Here is a 20,217-nt window from a genome sequence, read left to right on the forward strand (position 1 = left end):
GACGGATGCTTAGATAATTAACTTTCAACCTTTCTTATTTTCATATATGGTTTTTTCCTGATGTTTGTTTCAGCTGCATTCCATGAGTTGTGATAAGATATATTTTCAATATTATTCAGTTCAAAATATTTTCTGGTATCCACTCTGCTTTATTATTTCATTTTAGAGGTATTTAGAAGTATATTGTTGAATAATGTTATTCCATTGTTTTCTGGCTGACATTGTATCTTTGAAAAGTCAGCAGTAAGTCTTATTTTTGATCCTTTTAAAGTAATTATTCTTTTTTTCCCTGCTGGTGGTTGTAAGGATTTTTATGTCTTTGGTTTTTACCAGTTTTATATGCTGTACCTAGGTTTGATTTTCTTTACAAATATCTTGCTTGGGGCTTATAGAGCTTTTTTGAATTTGTGCCTTGATGTATTTCGTCAATAGTCAGCATTTCATTATTGCTTTTTCTTTATTCTCCCTCTCCACTTAGAACTCCAGTTGCACTTATGTTAGGCTTTTTCCTTGTGTCTCATATGCTGTCAATGCCCTTTTCTGCATTTTTTATTCTCTTTTCTCCTCTCTGCACCAATCTGGATCTTCTCTACTCTTTCTACGAATCTTCTCTTCTGCTGTGTTTGATCTGATTTTACACTTGTTAAATTAATTTTAATTATTAAATTAAATATTAATTTCAATTGTTTTAATTTCCAGCTCTAGCATTACCACTTGATTCTTCTTTTCTTTTCTCTTTAAAATAGATTATTGTTCTCTGGTGACTTTCCTCATCTTTTTACCAATTTTCTGGAGTGCATTAATCCTGATTAAATTTCCTGTCTGATAATTCTAAAATATGGGTCATCTATTGGTATGTTTCTATTACTTGATTTTTTATCATAGATTTTGTTCATTTGTATCTGTTTACTGATATACTTGGTATTTTTTGAGTGAATGCCTCACATTGTATATGAAAAATTATAGTGGCACTGGATCATGTTATCTTCTGGGAAGGATTAAATTTCCTTTGGGTTAGCAGAGAGAGTATGGACAGATCATCTTGATGTAATCATGGATTAAGATGATTTTAAGTTGTGTTTCAGGCTTCGTGAGAATGTCACTTTCTGATTTACCTTATTCCTTGGGCATAGCCTATTAGGGTCTTAATTGAAAGCCAATTCTCTGCCTTTCTCTTTGGTGGATCCTGAACTCCAATTTCTGTTCCCTCAACTCTGTGAGACTGCCAAAATCATTGCTAAGCTTTTCAATCCTTAGAAGCTGCTTTTTAAAAAATATGTTTATTTTATCTTGTAATGAAGCTGTCTCTGACCTTCCTCCCTGAAGTATCCCTCCCATCACTGTCATTCATTTTGTTTTATTTTTAGATGTACAGAAAAGTTCTCATATATCCTTCATCCAATTTCTCCTAATGTTAACATCTTATATAATATGGTACATTTGCCAAAATTAAAAAATCAATATTGGTACAGTTTTTTTCTTATTGTTTTTCTTAGTGTCTTAAGATCAAATGCAGGGTACCACATCACATTTAGTCATTATTTCTCTTTAGTTTCCTACAAATGGTGACAGATTATCAGTCTTTCCTTGTTTTTTATGGCCTTAAGAGTTTCAAAGAGTGCTGGTCAGATATTTCATAGAATGCCACTCAATTTTGAATTTGGTTTTGTCTGATGATTTTCTTTTGACTAGACTGAGGTTATGAGTTTTTGGAAGAATATCACAGAGATGAAGTGATATCATGGGGATACATGACATCAACATAACCTATTACTATTGATGATAAACTTGATCATTTGGTTTAGGTAGTATCTCTGCCAGGTTTCTCTATTATAAAGTTACAATTTTTCTATTCCCATATTCTTTTCTTTTGGAGGTTGAGCCATTAAGTCCAGCTCACACTCAAGGAGAGGGAAATTAGCTCTACCTCCTAGAGGAGGTTATTAGCTATGTTTGCTTGGCTTCTTGGCCTCTGACCACGTGTATGTGCAGCTGAGAATTTGGCAAATGCATTATGAGGAATTGCATGCAGAATGTTGAGCTCACTTTTCCTGTGGTTTTTTTTTTTTTTTTTTTTTTTTTTGCGGGGGTATATCGGCTCCTCAATTTTTGGCTGCATTTAATTAATTTTTTTGCCCTTCCATCCCAGTGAAACTGCTGTGAGATCTAGGCCACTGCTTTCTGTTTTGCCCTTTTGCTCTGTATTGAGGTCAGAAAATGTCCAGAGTCAAGAAAGCACCAATTTAGGATCGACTTTGATGTATTTTCCTTCTGTCTGGCTCTTCAAGTTATGGTTGCTCCCCATTGCCTTCAAACATCTGATGTCACTTTTGATACAGTTGTTACAGTTTTTCTCAATGTTTGTCAGATCCAAACTACTCCTTCATAGCCAGGAGGCAATGAGGAGACACTGGAGGGTCCCCATTACTCTGCACTATACCCATGGATTCCCTCAGCTGGCTCACTTTTGGTCTTTTTGCCTATCTCACCTTATGCTTTCTTCAGGGATCAGCTATTACTTTCTATTCTTTTTCTTCCATCAAGCATTTTTTTTTCTCTAGCTGTCACTTCTAGTTTTACATCCAACCTATAGTTCATTCTTCACACAGTTAATGTTTGCATTGAATTGTCTTTATACTTGGAATGAAATACAATTACCCATGGGATTTATATGTTCAGCCCTGACCCCCCTTCTCTGATGACACTTCCTGCCATTCTCCCCATCTCTTACCAAGCTATAGACTTTTGTTCATTCTTGTTTCCAAGCTGCAGACACAGATATTCACACAGTTGGTTCTTCTTGTAATTCAGATCTCAGTTAAAATGGTACCTCCTCGATAAAACCTCTTACTCTCCTTCCTGAAGTACTTTCCCCATCACTATTATTCATTCTGTTTAATTTTTCTTTGCAGCAATCATCCTTACCTAATTTTTGTTCATTTATGTATTTACTTTTTCATTTTAGAATATAAGCAGCACAGCAATAGGGACTTTCTTCTTCCCCAATCTATTACTAGTGTCTGTAGTAGTTCTTGGGACATAGTAAACATTAGATGAATGAATAAAATTTTACAAGATTTATTTACACTGTGACTTGCACTGTATTTCATGCTTCTGATACACTCTCTCATTAAATTATCAGAATAACTCTACGGAATAGAGTCTATTATTGTCCCTAGTTTATAGAGGAATAATGCTTAAGGCACAGAGAGAGATTGTCTTGTTCAGTTACAGCAGGTAACTGGTGGTATTAAGACTTAACTTCAAGCCCGCACTTTTAATCCCTAACATCATTGTTTTTAGACTTATGGTCTGTATTGTACATTTTAGATTATTAGTTATAATTAATTAGGTTTTCATTAATTTTACATGGGGCAAATCCTCTCAATTAAAGAATAATTTTCTTGATGACAAAATATGATCTTATTGTGGATTTCCTTTTTGTGTTCCCACCACAAGAGTTTTGAGAATTAATATCTGGATTTTTGTTTTGCTTTTTTTTTTTTCACCTAGCATCCACTTGTCATTCTTCTGATAAGAGTATCTGGATTTTCCATGAAGAGCACCCCTCTTTCATCCTCTGTTGGTAGGATTAGCCAAAGATCTCCCATGCCTGATACAGGACTGCTCAGTTGATATACTCCACCCTCTAAACAGACACTTGCTTAGGAATAAACATGTGACCAGAATCTATCCAATGACAGTTAATTCTGAGTCTTTTGCTGGAAAAAGGTTCACTTTATTTTTTTTTAAGGCTTAACACTTTGAGGATGTAAGTAGGAGAGCCCACTACTCATATACCACACCCCCACCCACTGTAAACAAACAAAAAAAAAGATAAAGCCAATATTGAGGCACTCAGAATTGGGAGTTGGAGAGAGGTATTAATAGATGCTAGATAATATTGTTTGATTGTTTGAGCACCTTCATCCAGTCAGCCTCAAGCCACAATCTCATCTGGCCTTTTTAGTTTAATGCACCAATTAATTTATTTTGTGCTTAAGCTAGCTTTAGTTGGATTTCTCTCACCCTTACACCCAAGAGAGCTGTGATTCATACAATGCTTCATAAATGCCTGTTGATGGTTGATTGACTATGTGGACATGTGACTTGTACAAACCGAAGAGTGTATCTGTGTAGCCTGATGAGAGGTGAAAGGGTGTCTTGCATGACCTTGAAAAAAACCTCACCATGCACCTCCCCCAGCTCTCTGCTTTGGGCCCTTGACTCTGCATGAGGTCAATCTCTTATTTGTCAGGCGGTGGTAATAATGAGCCAGATGGAATAGTTGCTGATGCTTGGATATCAATTAGTGAAGCTCTAACTGCAGGAAAACCTCTCAGACATGTCCTAAGTGTCTTAATCTCTCAGTGGGCCTTCTCCTCTAAAGGCTTAGGTAGCTGGTAATATGCTTGAGCTGTTGATCCTTTCTTTGATCACATCTTATAGGATTATTCTGAATGAAATGGTGCCGAGGAACTGGGGCTGTTATTTGGTTGTCTTGGCTCACACTTAGGCCATGTTGCTTGGCTCTGGCGTTTGTTTTTCTTCTTCCTCTGCTTGTGCTGGATTGGAAGGCTCTCACCAAAGCATGTGTCTTCTGATTCCCCAGCTCTCATCAAGTTGTGTAAGTGTCAGGTTAATCTTCAAGTCGAAGAAAACAGGGTTTAACAATTCCCTGCACACCTGGTAGCAATTCCCTTTCATTGTTATCTTGCACTTTATCCTTATGGCAACTCAGGCATAGTCAGGGCAGATGTGACAAGTTTTATTTTACAGATGAGAAAAATGAGGGGCAGTGAGATATAGCAACAGTGTAGCAGATCTGCTCCAAGGTCAGTGCTCTCATAGTATTACAGCATCTCATAAACTCTGTGATTATTCAGTTATTTCCTGCAACAGATAATCAGTAATATTTCCAATGCTTGGCCAGGCATGGTGGCTCATGCCTGTAATTGCAGCACTTTGAGAGGCTGAGGTGGGAGGATTGAGGATTGCTTGAGGCCAGGAGTTTGAAACCAGCCTAGGGAACATAGCAACACTCCATCTCTAAAATATGTGTATCTCATACTGTAAGAGCCAGCCCAAACAGCACCTCTTCTATATCATCTGCACATATCACCCAGCTAAAAAAACACTCTCTTTTGAACTTGCATAGCACTCTTTCCAGTATCCTTACAGTTTTATAAGTTTCTACCTTGTAATATAATCATTCGTGTGTATTTTTATTTTCTCTCCTAGAATAACTAGGTAGATGCTCAGATATACCTACAATGAGCAATTCATAATTGTTTATTCATAGCATGAACAAGTAAGTAAATGCCTTAATTAATTTTGGGGGGTTGGTGGGAGAAGGTAGAGGTGGTATATTTCAAGGGACCAGAATGATTGTTTCCAGAGTACTTAGAGGGCTGTTATGTGGAAGAAGGATTAAATGTGTTATGTGCCATCCAAAGGGCAGATATAAGACCAGTGGGTAGACATTTCGGCTCAATATAGGAATTCCTATAGCCAAAGCTGTTGAAAGGTGAAGGGGATATCTTCTAAGATAGTTAAGGTCTGTGTCATTAAAGGTATGAAAGCAAGTATTAAGTGATCACTTGGTAAGAAGAGTTCAGAGGAGATTCAAGTATCTTAGGATGGATCGAACTTCCAGGTCCCTTTCTACTTAGACAGTAGTATTTAAGAGATCTACAGTATAATTGGCTTTTGCTTGCTCATGGAAGCAAAGCTTATACTCAAGAGGTAAATCCTCACTCATTTAACAAACATATAGGCAGTGGTGCATAGTGACTAAGAATGTGGGCTCTGGAATTCAAGTTCTGGATTTCTTACTAATGTATGACCTTGACAAAGTTACTGAACATCTCCAAACTTTAGTTTCCTTATCTGTAAAATGATGGTAATAGTACTACTACTGGGATGTTGTGAAGTCATGCGTAAGGAACACTTAACATGGTGCCTGGCACAGAGGAAGTACTCAATTGTTATTACTACTAATTGTTATTATATTACCACTCAATTGTTGTTACTACTGAGGCTCTATCTCTACTCCTCCTCTCCTACGAGGAGCCCTAGCCTCTGTCTGTGTTCTGCACTTCCTTGGGGCTGCCAAAATCCTTCCTTTCTGGTAATGTCTTAGACTTCAGGCAGAAAAGGTCAGGGAGGTTCCCCCAGAGACCTCAGAGCTTGTGCCTCTGAGCATATAGTTGACAGCTGACTATGAGACTAGCTATCTGAGCCTTTGAGGCCTCCAGCCACTTTCCAAAGCCAACAATGCAAGATAAAAACACAATATCATTTCTCCAATCTCTTCTGGGATCCTGGTTGCTGGCACTCATTAAAGGCAGTTTTCTTTTAGATTTCAGAAGCTGTTTTAAAAACTTGAGTCTAACATTGGGTTCCCCAAAGGCTGACAGTAGTTGCTTCTGTTTTTCCCCCAAATCTCTGACCTGAATTTCCAGTGGCTGGGTTATTAGTGCATCAACAAAACATGTTTCCTGGGAATAGAAAATCCATTCTTGCCTTTTGGTCATTTAGAGAATAGCAAGGAAAGATCTCAAATCCCCAGCACAACCCTTGGTGGAGAGCCAAGTTGCTCCCAGAGTAATTCTCCATCCTACAAGGTTTGAGGTTTACTAACAATAGAACAAAATTTACTCAAAAACTCTTACATAAATTCTTTCTTTATATAAGCTCCTTGATAAGAAATTATTACACATGGTTGATAATAAAGATCTGTTTTGTGTACTTAATATCATCTCCTTTTTAAAAAAGAGAAATGAGGTAGTTTTATCATTTCTGCTTTAAAGATGAAGAGATGCAGAGGGGCAGTAACCTGTCTGCACCCAGCTAGAAAGGATTAGAATTGAGATCCCAAGGGAGTTCTATCTGATCCTAAAGCTTGGACCATTTATGGTAAATCATGCTGTCTTCTGTTAGGAGAGCTACAGGGAAGAATTTCTTATTTATAGAATAAACTTAACAAATTAACAAAACACAGTTGCAGGCAATCTCAGATAGGATAACATACACACAGAATGAGCTAATGTATCCATCTTCATATTTAGCACTCAGGCTAACCCTGAGAAGTTAATGTTCATGTCCCTGGTTTTATAGATAGGGAAACAGACTCCAGGAGGTTAAGGAGTTTGCTCAGGAAGCAAACTAGCCCAGGGAAGGAAAGCTAGGATGCAAACCCTGCTTCTTGAACAATTGGGTGATGTACTTTTTACCATGTCACAGTTGTAGCTCTATAAGAAATACATTTAAAATATCATCCTCAAAATTTGCCTTTTTAACTTTTTAAAAAGGCCTTTCAGAAATCTTACAGGGACATGGATGAAATTGGAAATCATCATTCTCAGTAAACTATCGCAAGAACAAAAAACCAAACACCGCATGTTCTCACTCATAGGTGGGAATTGAACAATGAGAACACATGGACACAGGAAGGGGAACATCACACTCTGGGGACTGTTGTGGGGTGGGGGGAAGGGGGGAGGGATAGCTTTAGGAGATATACCTAATGCTAAATGACGAGTTAAGGGGTGCAGCACACCAGCATGGCACATGTATACATATGTAACTAACCTGCACATTGTGCACATGTACCCTAAAACTTAAAGTATAATAATAATAAAATAAAAAAAAAAGAAATCTTACAGTCTCTCAGTGTTCCAACAAGCTTGGAAGGGCAAGCCTTTGGTGTCCTGTTTTAGCAATGAGAGACCTGAGGCTAGGGTTTGCCTACTGTCCAACAGTGAGACAAGTGAAAAGATGGGTTAGAACCAGCTCTTCTCACACGAAGCTCAGCTTTGGTCTTCTTCCATTTCATTGTTTGTCCTGCCTCAGCTTCCCATTTCCTTCAGTCATTAAGTTTCTTCTGACTACTCAGGATCTACAATCTGGTAATTTCTTGGGTCTCTTCTTTCCAGGTGTTCATTCAGTCAACATGCTGTAAGCCAGGTACCATGGCAGTTGCAGAGAAAAGAGTTTATCTGAAAACCAGTCATCCTGCTTTACTGTTCACCTCTACACACCTTATCTCTCTCCCCATAGGTGTCTATTCTACCTCATCACTCACAAACCAATTGTGTTTTATAGATGCTTATGGTAACATAAAGTGGTACCCCTGGTGGGAAAAGGTAAATAACAGGTTCTTAGAGACAAGAGGAGTGCTTGGTATTGAGACTAAGGGATATTCGGAGGCAGATAGTATGTTTTCAAGTGTCTGTTTCATCCCTTGTGAGCTGTATGACTTTAGCCAAGTTGGTTAACTCTTTGGCCTTGGTTTCCTAATCGGTTAAATGTGCCTAATTTATGGGGTTATTGTGACGATCACAGGAGATCATTAATATAAACTGTTTAACAAAATGAATGTACTCTTCCATCATTAACTGGGAAGATAAGATTTACATAAACACAATAATTACAATACAAAGCAAGCCCTGTATTTTAATGACTGCAGAATCCCCAGTGCCTATCTCAGTGCCTGGCATACAGTTGAGGTTCTAGGTCCACAGCTATGGGTATCATCTATTGAATGCTTTTCTTGCTTTAGGCATGTGCTAAGAGTTTAGTGTGCATTATGCAATTTAATCTCTACCAACAACTCCTCAGGGAGTATTCTGACTCTCTTGTAGATGTTGCAGATGATGAAGTTGAAGCTGAAGCCTGGAGAGTTCAAGTGACTTACCCAAGGTCACAGGCTTGTAGAATAGTAGAGTCAGGGTTTGAAACCAGGTGTATCTGACTCTCAAGCCTGTATTCACTTGCATATTCGATTTGTGATTTATTCATTCAGACAACATTCTTTGAGGATCTCCACTGGGGGAGGTACTGAATCAAGTGCTGGGTATGCAGTAGGGAAGATGGCATAATCCATGCTCATAAGAAATTCAGCATTTGTTCATGTCCTTTGCAGGGACATGGATGGAGCTGGAAGCCATTATCCTCAGCAAACTAACACAGCAACAGAAAACCAAACACTGCATGCTCTTACTTATAAGTGGGAGACGAATAATGAGAGACCACAGGGACACCAGGAGGGGAACAACACGCACTGGAGCCTATTGGCAGGAGGAGGTGCCGGTGGAGAGAGGGAGAGCATCAGGAAAAACAGCTAATGCATGCTGGGCTTAATACCTAGGTGATGTGTTGAGAGGTGCAGCAAACCACCATGGCACGTGTTTACCTATGTAACAAACCTGCACATCCTGCGCATGTATCCTGGAACTTAAAGTGAAAAAAGAAAAAGAAATTCAGCATCTGGGAAACAGACACATATGACATGGGTTGTGGGGGTCAGGGGGAAATGAGTTCAATAAGGGGAGCAGTGCAGGGGCCATGGCACAATCCTTCCTTGGACTTTCTGCCTCCTCAGTGTTTCCAAGGGGGAGGATGCAAGGTGAGGGATATGGTCACTATGCCGTGGAATTCAGAAAACACTTTCTGGAGGAGGTGGATCATAGAAAGGAGGATGTTCTCCAGAGTAAGCTTAGCCAGGGCAAAGGGGCAGGGACGGGACTCCCTTAGGAGACAGACTTTGGGTCTCAGCAGAGGGTATAGAGAAGAGTAGTGGGGAAGAAAGCTGGAGAGTAAAGTGAAGACCAAACTTCAGAAAGTGCTGAAGACCAGTGTGAGGAGGTTGAAGGTAAGGTAGGCAAAGTAGAGTTAGAAATGAGCACTGGCTTCCATGCGTGGGAGCTCCCATATTCCGAAGGCATTTGCTGTAACACAGCAAGGCCACAATGAATTTGTAGCACTTTTGTTTTTTATAAAACAATCTTATGCCAGAGCAGCAAGCTATGAATTTCAGGTAGGAGGTGAGCAGGGCTAGAAGAGGTTATTTTAGGCAGTGGGAGTTTGGGGGTCATCTCAGTTCACTGGGACTCAGGTATCTTGTTTCACTTCTTGCTCAGGAGATTGGGAGCCCTCTGCAAACCTCAAAGCCTTGTGTGTTTTTGGGGTGACTATCATCAAGCAGGTATGAGGATGGGCCTTCTTTCCTGGATGATTCTGCAGGGGGCCAGTACTGCTGCCTTCCTGGGAGATCCTTGGAGAGGCCCTGCTGGCCATTTTCTACAGCTGCATTGCAGCCACATTGCCTTACACTGTGATTCCACCGACCAATTGTGAGATTATCGAGTTATTGAACACGTGGGAACACCGCAGGTGGGAAGCAGCTCCCGCAAACTGCATTTGCTTCTCTGTGATTACATTGCAGTCTGTAACAGAAGAACAGTCTTTATATTTATGTATAGGTTTCCAAATGAAGAAGAGAGCAGGCAGTTGAGGGTATGATGCCCTCTTCTTTCTTTCTTTTAAAAAATTACCATTGAGGCTATCCTGTTTCCATTTCCATACCAGTTCTGTGTGGCGTAAAATCATCGGTGGTCCTGGAGAACAGGCTCTGAATTCATACTCATGTGAGGAGCTAGAATAGGACAATCAGGTTCAGCACTGAGTGTCCTTGATTTGGAGTCAGAGTTCCTCATGACACAGTTGCCCAAACGAGAACACTAATTCCCCTGTCAAGGCTCTTCCTTAACTTTTGGCTGAAATCAGAGCAGTTGAGTGCAGTCAGTACCAGTCTCTCAGGATGAATGGGAGGATGCATATCACTGGTCAAGAAAACAGGACAGTCATCAAGACTTAAATCATACAGTTTAGTAGACTGAAATATTTCAAAGGCAGAAATGCACAAGAGTAAATGCAAAATGGATCTTCAGTGGTACAAAAGTCAGAATCACCAGTCCTAATAATTCTCTCTGTCCCCATGTCCCCATGGACCATTTCTTTTCTTTTTTTTTTTGAGACAGAGTCTCGCTCTGTCGCCCAGGCTGGAGTGCAGTGGTATGATCTCAGCTCACTGCAATCTCTGCCTCTCGGGTTCACACCATTCTCCTGCCTCAGCCTCCTGAGTAGCTGGGATTACAGGCACCTGCCACCACACCCAGCTAATTTTTTGTGTTTTTAGTAGAGACAGGGCTTCACTGTGTTAGCCAGGATGGTCTCGATCTCCTGACCTTGTGATCTGCCCACCTTGGCCTCCCAAAGTGCTGGGATTACAGGAGTGAGCCACTGCGCCCGGCCTTCTTTTTCTTTTTTGAGTTGGAATCTTGCTCTGTCACCCAGGCTGGAGTGCAATGGTGTGATCTCAGCTCACTGCAACCTCCGCCTTCTGGGTTCAAGCAATTCTCTTGCCTCAGCCTCCTGAGTAGCTGGGATTACAGGTGTGTGCCACTACACCCAGCTAATTTTTGTATTTTCAGTAGAGACGGGGTTTCATCATGTTGGCCAGGCTGGTCTCAATCTCCTAAACTCAGGTGATTTGCCTGTCTCGGCCTCCCAAAGTGCTGGGATTACAGGCATGAGCCAACTTGCCCGGCCCCTCCATGGGCCTTTTCTAGAGACCCTGGACTACATCTTCTTATCTCCCTCATGTAGAAGGGTCTAAAAATATAATCTTGAGCATCCATTGACTTAGAGAACATTCAAGAAAACAAGAAGGCTTGGATCCAAAGCCCATGGCATGATATTCCAGGCCATTCATGATTTAGAAGCCATATTTCTTTTTGGTCTTATTGCCCATTCACCCCTTTATTCAGCAGTCTGGAATTCTCTTTCTGAATTTCATGTCTAATGAAATCCTAGATACTATTCAAAGTCTCTGAAAGGCCACTTTCTCTTTAAAGTTTTTCTTGCCTCCACCCAGATGTGTCTCTCCTGCTTGTAGAAATCTGTGGCACTTTGCTTGTATTATAGCAGTTTCCAGAGCGTGGGCTTCATGGGCCTTATGGCCTGGAAGATGATTTTACATAGACAAAGACCTGGTTTTGAATAGAATTGGATTACATGCTGAGAAAATTAGTCCCTCTGTAGTATTTCTGACTACATCAAGAGGAAGGTGTCATGTTGGTGTCAGTATGATTTTGAAACACCTTTTTGCCCTTTGCCAGGTTTTTTTTTTTTTTTTTCAAATAAAGGCAGAAGACAAAGCAGCCCTCAGGCCCAATCACTTTGGCAGGTGATTGTAGGTAGTTAGAATTTAATAGCACTCATCTAATTATATTGTTTTTTTAATTTTTTGTTTCTTTTCTCCTTTTGGCAAGTAAAATGAGTTTTTCATGTATAAAAGTATGACAACACGTAAAAAGAAACTTATTTAAGTCAAAAAGTCAGTCAATGGGAAAAAAGGTTAAATAATAGGAGAAATTTTTTGCAGATGTGACCAGTATTGTGACACTTGTACTGCAGTGACTGAAATTTAACTGAAACAAATTCTCCAGAAGTAGAATTGGTTGTGCCTCCTTTGCTCCAAGTCTGTGAGTGCAGGGCTATGCCTCATTCATCTTTGAGATATTCTAGAACAGGAGTTGGCAATCTACCATCCATGGGCCAAATCTGGACTGCCGCTTGTTTTTGTAACCAACCAGCTAAAGATAGTTTCAAATGGTTAAAAAAACCCAAAAGAATAATATTTCATGACACAGGAAACTGACACAAAATTCAAATTTCAGTGTCCATAGAAAAATTTTATAGGAGCATAGTCATGCCTGTTTGTTTACATTCATCTATGGCTGCTTTCATGCCACAATGGGCCAGTTGAGAAGTTTTGACAGAGACCGTATGGCCCACAAAGCCGAAAGTATTTACTATCTGGCCCTTGACAGAAAAAATTGCTGCCCCCTAGTCTAGGTCACCAGGCATGTAGTCAGGAGGCCTGAGGTTGATCCCTGGCACTGCCATGAAGTCACTGGTGACTTTGGACAAATCAAATCCTCTCTCCAAGCCTCAGTTTTCCATCTATAAAGCAGAGCTAATAGTAATACCTACTTCATAGGGCCATTGTGAGGATGTGATGCATGGGAATCTACTTTATAAACATGAAATCATCATAAAAATTTGTAGAGATTTGTAGTTCTTTCCATAGTTCTAATTTTCGTTTTGGAAAAGACACTGAGTACTCATATATACCTGCTATAGCTCTTCACATTTTCTAATAGAATCTGGAGAGTTCTCTTTTGTTTTTAATTAAGGAGAGCTTATTCTTTTTTTATTATTGTACTTTAATTTCTGGGGTACATGTGCACAATGTATAGGTTTGTTACGTAGGTATACATGTGCCATGTTGGTGTGCTGCACCCATTAACTCGTCATTTACATTAGGTATTTCTCCCAACGCTATCCCTTCCTTAGCCCCCAACTCCCCAACAGGCCCCAGTGTGATGTTCCCCTCCCTGTGTCCATGTGTTCTCATTGTTCAGCTCCCACTTATGAGTGAGAACATGCGATGCCTGGTTTTCTGTTCTTGTGATAGTTTGCTGAGAATGATGGTTTCCATCTTCATCCGTGTCCCTGCAGAAGACGTGAAAGGGAGAGCTTATTCTTTTTTCTGCTTCCAACATTTATTATCTATTTTTCACTATATTCATTATTTTTTTCCCCTCACCCCACCCTTTCTACTCCCCACCCACCACCGCCCCCAACCAACTAATCCTACCACATAACCTTTTTCTTTGGAACTTCCCCATCTTGGCCACTGTAATCAATTTTTCCCCAACCCCAGGATTTTTCTTCAAGACCCAATTGTACTTAAGGACCAACTATCACATCAGAAGCAAAGTGTTTCTATTCAGTATTGTCCCAGATCTGTTGTGTGTTGTATAAACAGATTTAACTTCTCTTTGCTTTTTTTCAAATAGAATTGGCTCAGGTCGGGCAGGAATATTTGCGTACAATTTCAAGTGTGTAAGAGATAGTTTTTGGATGAAAGATATTTAAGGAAGTCACTTGGCATTCAGTGACCATTTACTATGTGCTGGGCAATGTGCTACAACATTTTCTACTCATTGTCTCATTAAATTTTTAAAATAATTTTAAGAGGGAGATCAAATGATCCCCACTTAATAGACTGGGAAACTGAGGCTGAGGGTTGAAGTCCCTAGCCCAAGATCTCCCAGCAGGAGAGTGATGGTACTGAGATTGGTCTCCACGTGTGATTATATGGAGCTGGCAGACATAGCACTATAAGGCACTGCTGCCTTCACCTGGGAAGCTTTCCCTAATCTCCTATCTGTGCTCTCAGTGCCATGTGGCTCCCCCGTTCCGGGATGTATGACACTATGTTGCAGTTGCTTGTATAGTCTTCTGCCTCCTCAGCTAGACTCTGAGCCCGAGGAAGGCAGGGACTGTGTCTTTCCTGTTCACTGCTGTATCATCACACCTGACACAGGACTGATACTGAGTGGGTGCCTGCAAATGTATATTAACTGAATGAATGAATAAATGCGTATAATGGGCATTTGTATGGCTCCAAGCATTCACCTTGAATCTAAGGGGAAGGAAAATGATATGCTTCTCACCAGTAGCAAATTCCTCTGCTACCAAGGAAGCCTTGGGAAAAGAAAGGAAAAAGGAAGTGGGAGAGCCTGAGTGGATTTCAATTGGAAAAATGAGGCAACAGGATATATTATTTAATTTGAAAAAGGAGTGGGAAAAAAGTTGCATGCCATGTATTTGTTTCCAATCAATCCAACATTTATCCAATTTTAGTCTTTTGTATCTTTGTGATTGTTGTCATATCTGTGAATCACCTATAATATTATTTGCTTAATATTTGCCTTAACATTGGCCCACCTTTAAAACATACATGTATTTATTTTAAAAGGAATTTTCATAACACTACAATAAAATGGGAAGCCATTATTACTTGCTTTAAAAAGTAGATGATGTGAAAATAAGTATAACAAAAATAGAAGAAGCAATTACATTCTAGCAGATACTGTTGCCTGCTAAAGGACCAGGGCTGCGGACTGCTTTTTTGTTTAACAAGGATGATTAAGAAAGTGGTAGGACGGGGTTAAAGACACACTAGCACCAAACTGAGGCTTCTTCCTTTCTAATGAGAAAAATTTAAAGAGGATTGGAAAGTAAATAACTTCCTCACTAAATGACTCAATGTGATTTAATGTGTCTGTGTCTTAAAGTCATCTCCTGTACCATGTAAAGTCATTGTTACGTTGATTGGAAAATGCTGAATCGGTGGAAGTAGGCCTGCTCTCTCCTTGGGTGTGATATCTTAGACAATTCTGCTAAAAGCTATCTTTCTCTTGAAAAACAGAGGATGGTTTATTTCTTCCTGTCTTCACTCACAGCTCTGTTCCTGTGAGGGAAGGGAGAGAAGAGGACAGAGGCAAGCTGCCAATGGTCACTGCCCTTCAGTTCGGGGCCACCCCTGCTCCAAGTCTTAAGAGGCTCCCCCGAGGCCATCACCTGGAGGTGAGCAGCCACCCCAGGCTGGAGCAGGTAAATCAGGGGGTCTGGGAACCTCTGCAAACAAAGCAAATCTACTTGAAGTCACCTTTTCAGCCTAGAACATTTTATTCTAGTGAACTCTCTCTCCTGCCCCAATTCACTCACTGCGAAAACCAACATAATTTATCTTCTGGAGGGAAGGGTGCAGACTTCAGCTTGGGTTTTTTTTTTTTTTTTTTTTTTTCTTGGCTCAAGCAACAGCTCAGCCTAAATCACTGGAAGAAAAAGTGGGGGAAAGAAGGTTACAGCAAGTTGCCAAATTGCAGGTTTGGAAATAAAATCAACATGGGCATTATCTCAAAGGTTAGGGAGAAGATGGCCTCAGTGTTCTTGAGAGGCAGGAAAGGTTTCCCTATCAATGTTCTCTTTGCCCCATTTCTTTTGGAATCACAGACATTTTTTTCTTTTATGAGCCTTAGGATCAGAAGATCTTGCAGTTCTGGATGCCCCCTTTTAGGAAGTGAGGGGGCTAACATTTGCTGAACACTATGTGCCTGGAAGGGTGCAGGGCATGCCCCCCATTGTTCTCATCTTCTCAATAACCCAAACAGGTAGGGGAAGGGTCAGCCACATCTCACAGATCAGAAACACCTTGTCCAAGGTCACACAGACTCTAAATAGCAGAGCCAGGACTGGACTGTACTATCCTGATTCTGAAACCTATGTTATTTATATTGCTACCCTCCAAGGATCATGGGAATAGAACTAGAGATTTAAAAGGAATGTTGATGCCTCTATTTAATGTTCTGTCCACACAGGATCTGCTCCAGAGTCCCAAAAGATTCATCTTCTATGTGACTCATTGTCCTGTGGAGCCAACCCATTTTACTGATGAAGGACATAATTGTTAACGGACTTTTACTGAAGTGAGCATTACCTCTTTTCTTATGCTCCATGGACATCTCATCGAGGACCCTTGAAGTGAGGTTACCATTCTTAGCTCCCACAGCAAAGAGATCCCAGGAGACTGGACACTGAAGAATCTCATCTTGTATAAAGACAGACCAAGATATGATGTTTTTCCTTTCAAACCTATAAACCCTATGGGATTCATTCCGATCTTTTCCTGCTGCCAGGATATTTAACAAGTATTTCCCTGACAAAGGAAGACATTCATTGCAGAGCAGATGAGAGGACTCCAAGGTGACTTATTTAGGCCATGCAGGGGTGAAAGGCCTATGTTAGGTCAGGCCAAAGGTGCTCACTCTCTGAGATGGGCAAACAGCTTGGCTAAGACACCAAGAGATCACAGCCTTTTCATTAAGGCTCTGTGCAGATGGTGGCACCCACTCTTCCTGCATGTGGTGTTTGCCTGCAGAGGCTGAGGACATGCTAGGGCAAAAGCCAGATGCCTGGGATTTCCCAGGCTGTCTGTCCAGTGAGTAATAGTTCCCTCTCAGGGGCTGCTGGGTGCTGCAGAGGATGTTTCTGGTGAAGAGAGGCTAAAGGGAGGAGACCTGGGTTTTTGTTCTTTGTGCTAATTTATTCTGTTATCTTGGTCCAGACCTTCCTCTCTGGCCCTTAGTTTCATTTTACCTAAGAAGGAGATTTCAGTACTAGCTCTTTCAGACCCTGAAAAAAAGAAACACGCACTAAGTCTCCATCCTTCATTGGCTACTTACAATGTGCAGCTGTGGGCTAAGCACAGGAGCTGCATGCCCTCCGCTGGAGTGAAGAGCATCATCAATATTTGCTCCCTGGGGCTTGCCAGCTCCTCTTCCCTGGCTCCTGACTGTTGGCTTCAATTCATGGCCACTCTCTGCCCTCCTCCGTGATCCCTGGTGGTGGCCCATGACTACAGTTGTTTGATACCGGCTGTGCCGCCTCTGGAGATGTTCTGGCCTTGGTGCTAAGACTTATAAGCTGGGCCTGGGGACTGTTGGACCTGGGGTCCTGGAATGACCACTTAGTGGGTGCATTGCTTTAGCAGGTTTCCTAACTTACAGATTTATTGTCTTCTTTTAAGATTTCCCCCTTTTTATATCTAAGGGTTGTTGTGAACCTGAACATGAGATGAAAAATGAGGAGGCTGTTTGTAAAGAATCCTGAAAATATGAGACAGTGCAGTGGGGGTGATTAGGAATGAAGATCTGGCTGGGACAGACTGCCTGGGTTTGAATCTTGTCTCTGTTGCTTCTGAGCTTGTGACTGGGGACAAGTAACCTAACCTTACTGTCTGAGTAAGAGGGTGCTAGTACTCACCTCACAGGACTTTTATGAGGATTAACATTTATCTACAGTAAGTACTGAGAACAGAGCTTGACATGGAGCTAGAACTCAATAAAAACTGTTCTTGCCCTTACTGTTGGGTTTTTATTACTGTTAGTGTGGGCTGCGGCCTATGTAGAGAGGGAATCTTAAGTGGAGGTAGAGAGGGATGAAGCAGGCAAGACTTCCTGAAAGAGGGAGGCTTTAGCTGATTTTTGGAGTCTGGCTAGAGGGAACTTCTAGAGGGAAGGGTGTAAACAAATGCCAAAATTGGAATGTTGGCAGAGTTGGAGAGAGAAAGATGCCCTAGGGAGAAATTTAGCTCAGCAATACTGAGTTATTGAGTGAGTACAGCTTTTCTTCTGCAGCTCACACATATGTGTGGGATGCTGCTATGGTCTGAATATGCCTTCCGAAAACTCCTATGTTGAAACTTAATCTTCAATCTGATAGTATTGAGAGGTGGGGGCTTTTGGGAAGTAAGTCATGAGGGCTCTGCCCTCATGCATGGGATTAGCATCCTTTAAAAGAGGCTGAAGGGAGCCTGTTTGTCCCTTCCACCATGTGGGGACACAGCTAGAGTGCACTGTCTCTGAAGCATTGAGCAGGCCCTCACCAGACACCAAATCTGTGGGTTCCTGGATCTTGGACTTCCCAGCCTCATAATGGTAAGCAGTACATTTCTGTTGTTTATAAGTTACCCAGTCTATGGTAATGCATTGTAGCAGGCTAAACAGACTAAGACAGGTGCCTTTTCGCTTTACTCAGTTGAAGTCAGGCTCTCTCTGACCCCATTTGGGGGGAAATGTGGAGCAGGAGGAGAGCAAGGGCTTTGCATTCAGACAGACCTAGGTTTGAATGCTGGCTTTGCTCCTCACTGGCAGAGTCTTTGAGTTAATTATTAATCTTAACCTCCTTGAGTCTCAGTTTTCTCACTTGTAGAGATGTTGAGGGAATTAATTTAAATGAAAAGATTCTTCCCTCCTTCTTTCCCCACTTCCTCTCTTGCTCCTTTCTTCTTTCTCATCCCCACCTCTCTCCATTCACTCTCTGGGAGAGAGAATCTCTGGCTGCTCCTGCAGCTGCCACACATGAGCACAGCTGGTTGCCAACTCTGGCAGGGTGCCAGGGAGATGGTGCCACGGGAAAAAATAGTAAGTGCCATTGGAACAAGGAGAATTTCATAGAATTAGAAAGGTCCAAAAGGTAGCTTTTTAGTATGGGTTGCAAGCAGGCTGACTCATAGGAATTTTGCTTTGCTGTGTTCTTTGTTACACGCTCCCAGAGTTTTAGCCAGGTGATGGTGTGAGCAGCTTAGCACCTTTGCCATCTGCCCACCCATTATGTATGTGTGTAAACTGCCTCAGTCACTTAAATTTGTGCACTCTGATACAGCTCATTCTTCTTAGAGTCAAGGAAGCTGAGGTTGAGAGAGTAGGAGTGACTTGCCCAAGGCCATGCAGGGGCTGGGCTAGACACCTGCATCCTTAAACCTGAGCTCTTTTCCTCACACAGAAAACGGTGTCAAAAGCAGTGGGATAGGTGTTGGGATGTGGGAAGATGCTTTGCAGTAAAAAGGAATTTGTCTTATAGGTGAGGCCAATTTTTCTTAGATTGTTTTGACTGTTCAGTCCAGAATGAGAGTTCCTTTTTTGGATTATGTTCATAAAATCCTGTGGATTGGATGATTCTCACCATCCTTTTAGGCTTGATGAAAAAGATAAAAAAATAATCACAGGCACTGAGTTTTCCTGAGAAACTGTGGCTTCAGTTCCCTTACCTCCTTCAAGGCCCCTCCCAAGGGTGAGTTTTTAAGCATGATGAATTACTGTGGTCAGCTGTGGCAGCATGCCATGCCCAGGGGAGTAGAGCCCTTGGTTCCTTGGCCAGCCTGTGTCTCTCCAGCAGGCCAGCCTGCTGCACACGTTCCTGCACAGACACTGTCACTGCTGCAGCATTTCCTTTGTCCCAACAGAGGCATCACAAATCTCCGAGAGGAACGCGTCCACTTCCTGGCCTGGTAGAGCAGAGAGCAGAGGTGGGTATTGCAGAGAGTCGGGAGAAATTGCTTCTGGTTGCCTGGAGCTTGAATTACCTCCACTGGACTTGATTGTTAGGTTTTGCATTTTTTTCCTATAGGATGAGCTCAATTGGAGGCTGTGCTAGAGACACACTTGGGGCTCTGGTCGTTCTGTCCCATAGACACAGCCAACTCTTTGCTATTCATTTAGCAAGTGTTTCTTGAACCTCTAATCTCATGCTATATGCTTTGGGGGATATAGAATTGGCAGATAAGTTTCTGTCTTCCATAGTTACCTTCTAGTTGAAGAACATGTACCAAAGTTAAATAATGTTATAAGCCTATGGGAGAGACATCACTAGGTAGACATCAATGTATACAGTAAATGTTTATTAACTGCCTACTGTATACTGTGAGCTAGGCATTGGTTTATCATTGGCTGAAGTTCACTGGTCAGGGTGCACAAGTGTTCTGGAAAAAGGAAAAATCTCAGTGGGGTGCAAAGTTTTATTATTCTAATAACAATTAATATTTATTTATCCCCTGCATGGTATTAAATGTATTATGTAGATACCAATATTATCTGGTGAAGGAGGGACAATCACCATCTCACTTTACAGGTGGGCCCAAGAGTCCAAGAACTTCCCCTAAGGCTGCTAGTTGGTGAG

General features: G+C 41.4%; 1 long non-coding RNA gene across 1 annotated transcript in view; it reads left to right on the forward strand.

The window, feature by feature from the left end:
- Positions 1-19,520, forward strand: part of LOC134739640 (uncharacterized) — a 49,140-nt gene extending 29,620 nt beyond the window's left edge. Inside the window, exons 3-5 of the long non-coding RNA XR_010126495.1 lie at positions 5,242-5,311; positions 15,162-15,312; positions 16,080-19,520. This is a non-coding gene — a long non-coding RNA (uncharacterized LOC134739640). The remainder of the gene's footprint in view (positions 1-5,241; positions 5,312-15,161; positions 15,313-16,079) is intronic.
- Positions 19,521-20,217: the final 697 nt, after the last annotated feature.

This window comes from Pongo pygmaeus, chromosome 4 (assembly GCF_028885625.2).
Source record: "Pongo pygmaeus isolate AG05252 chromosome 4, NHGRI_mPonPyg2-v2.0_pri, whole genome shotgun sequence".
Classification (NCBI taxonomy): domain Eukaryota; kingdom Metazoa; phylum Chordata; class Mammalia; order Primates; family Hominidae; genus Pongo; species Pongo pygmaeus.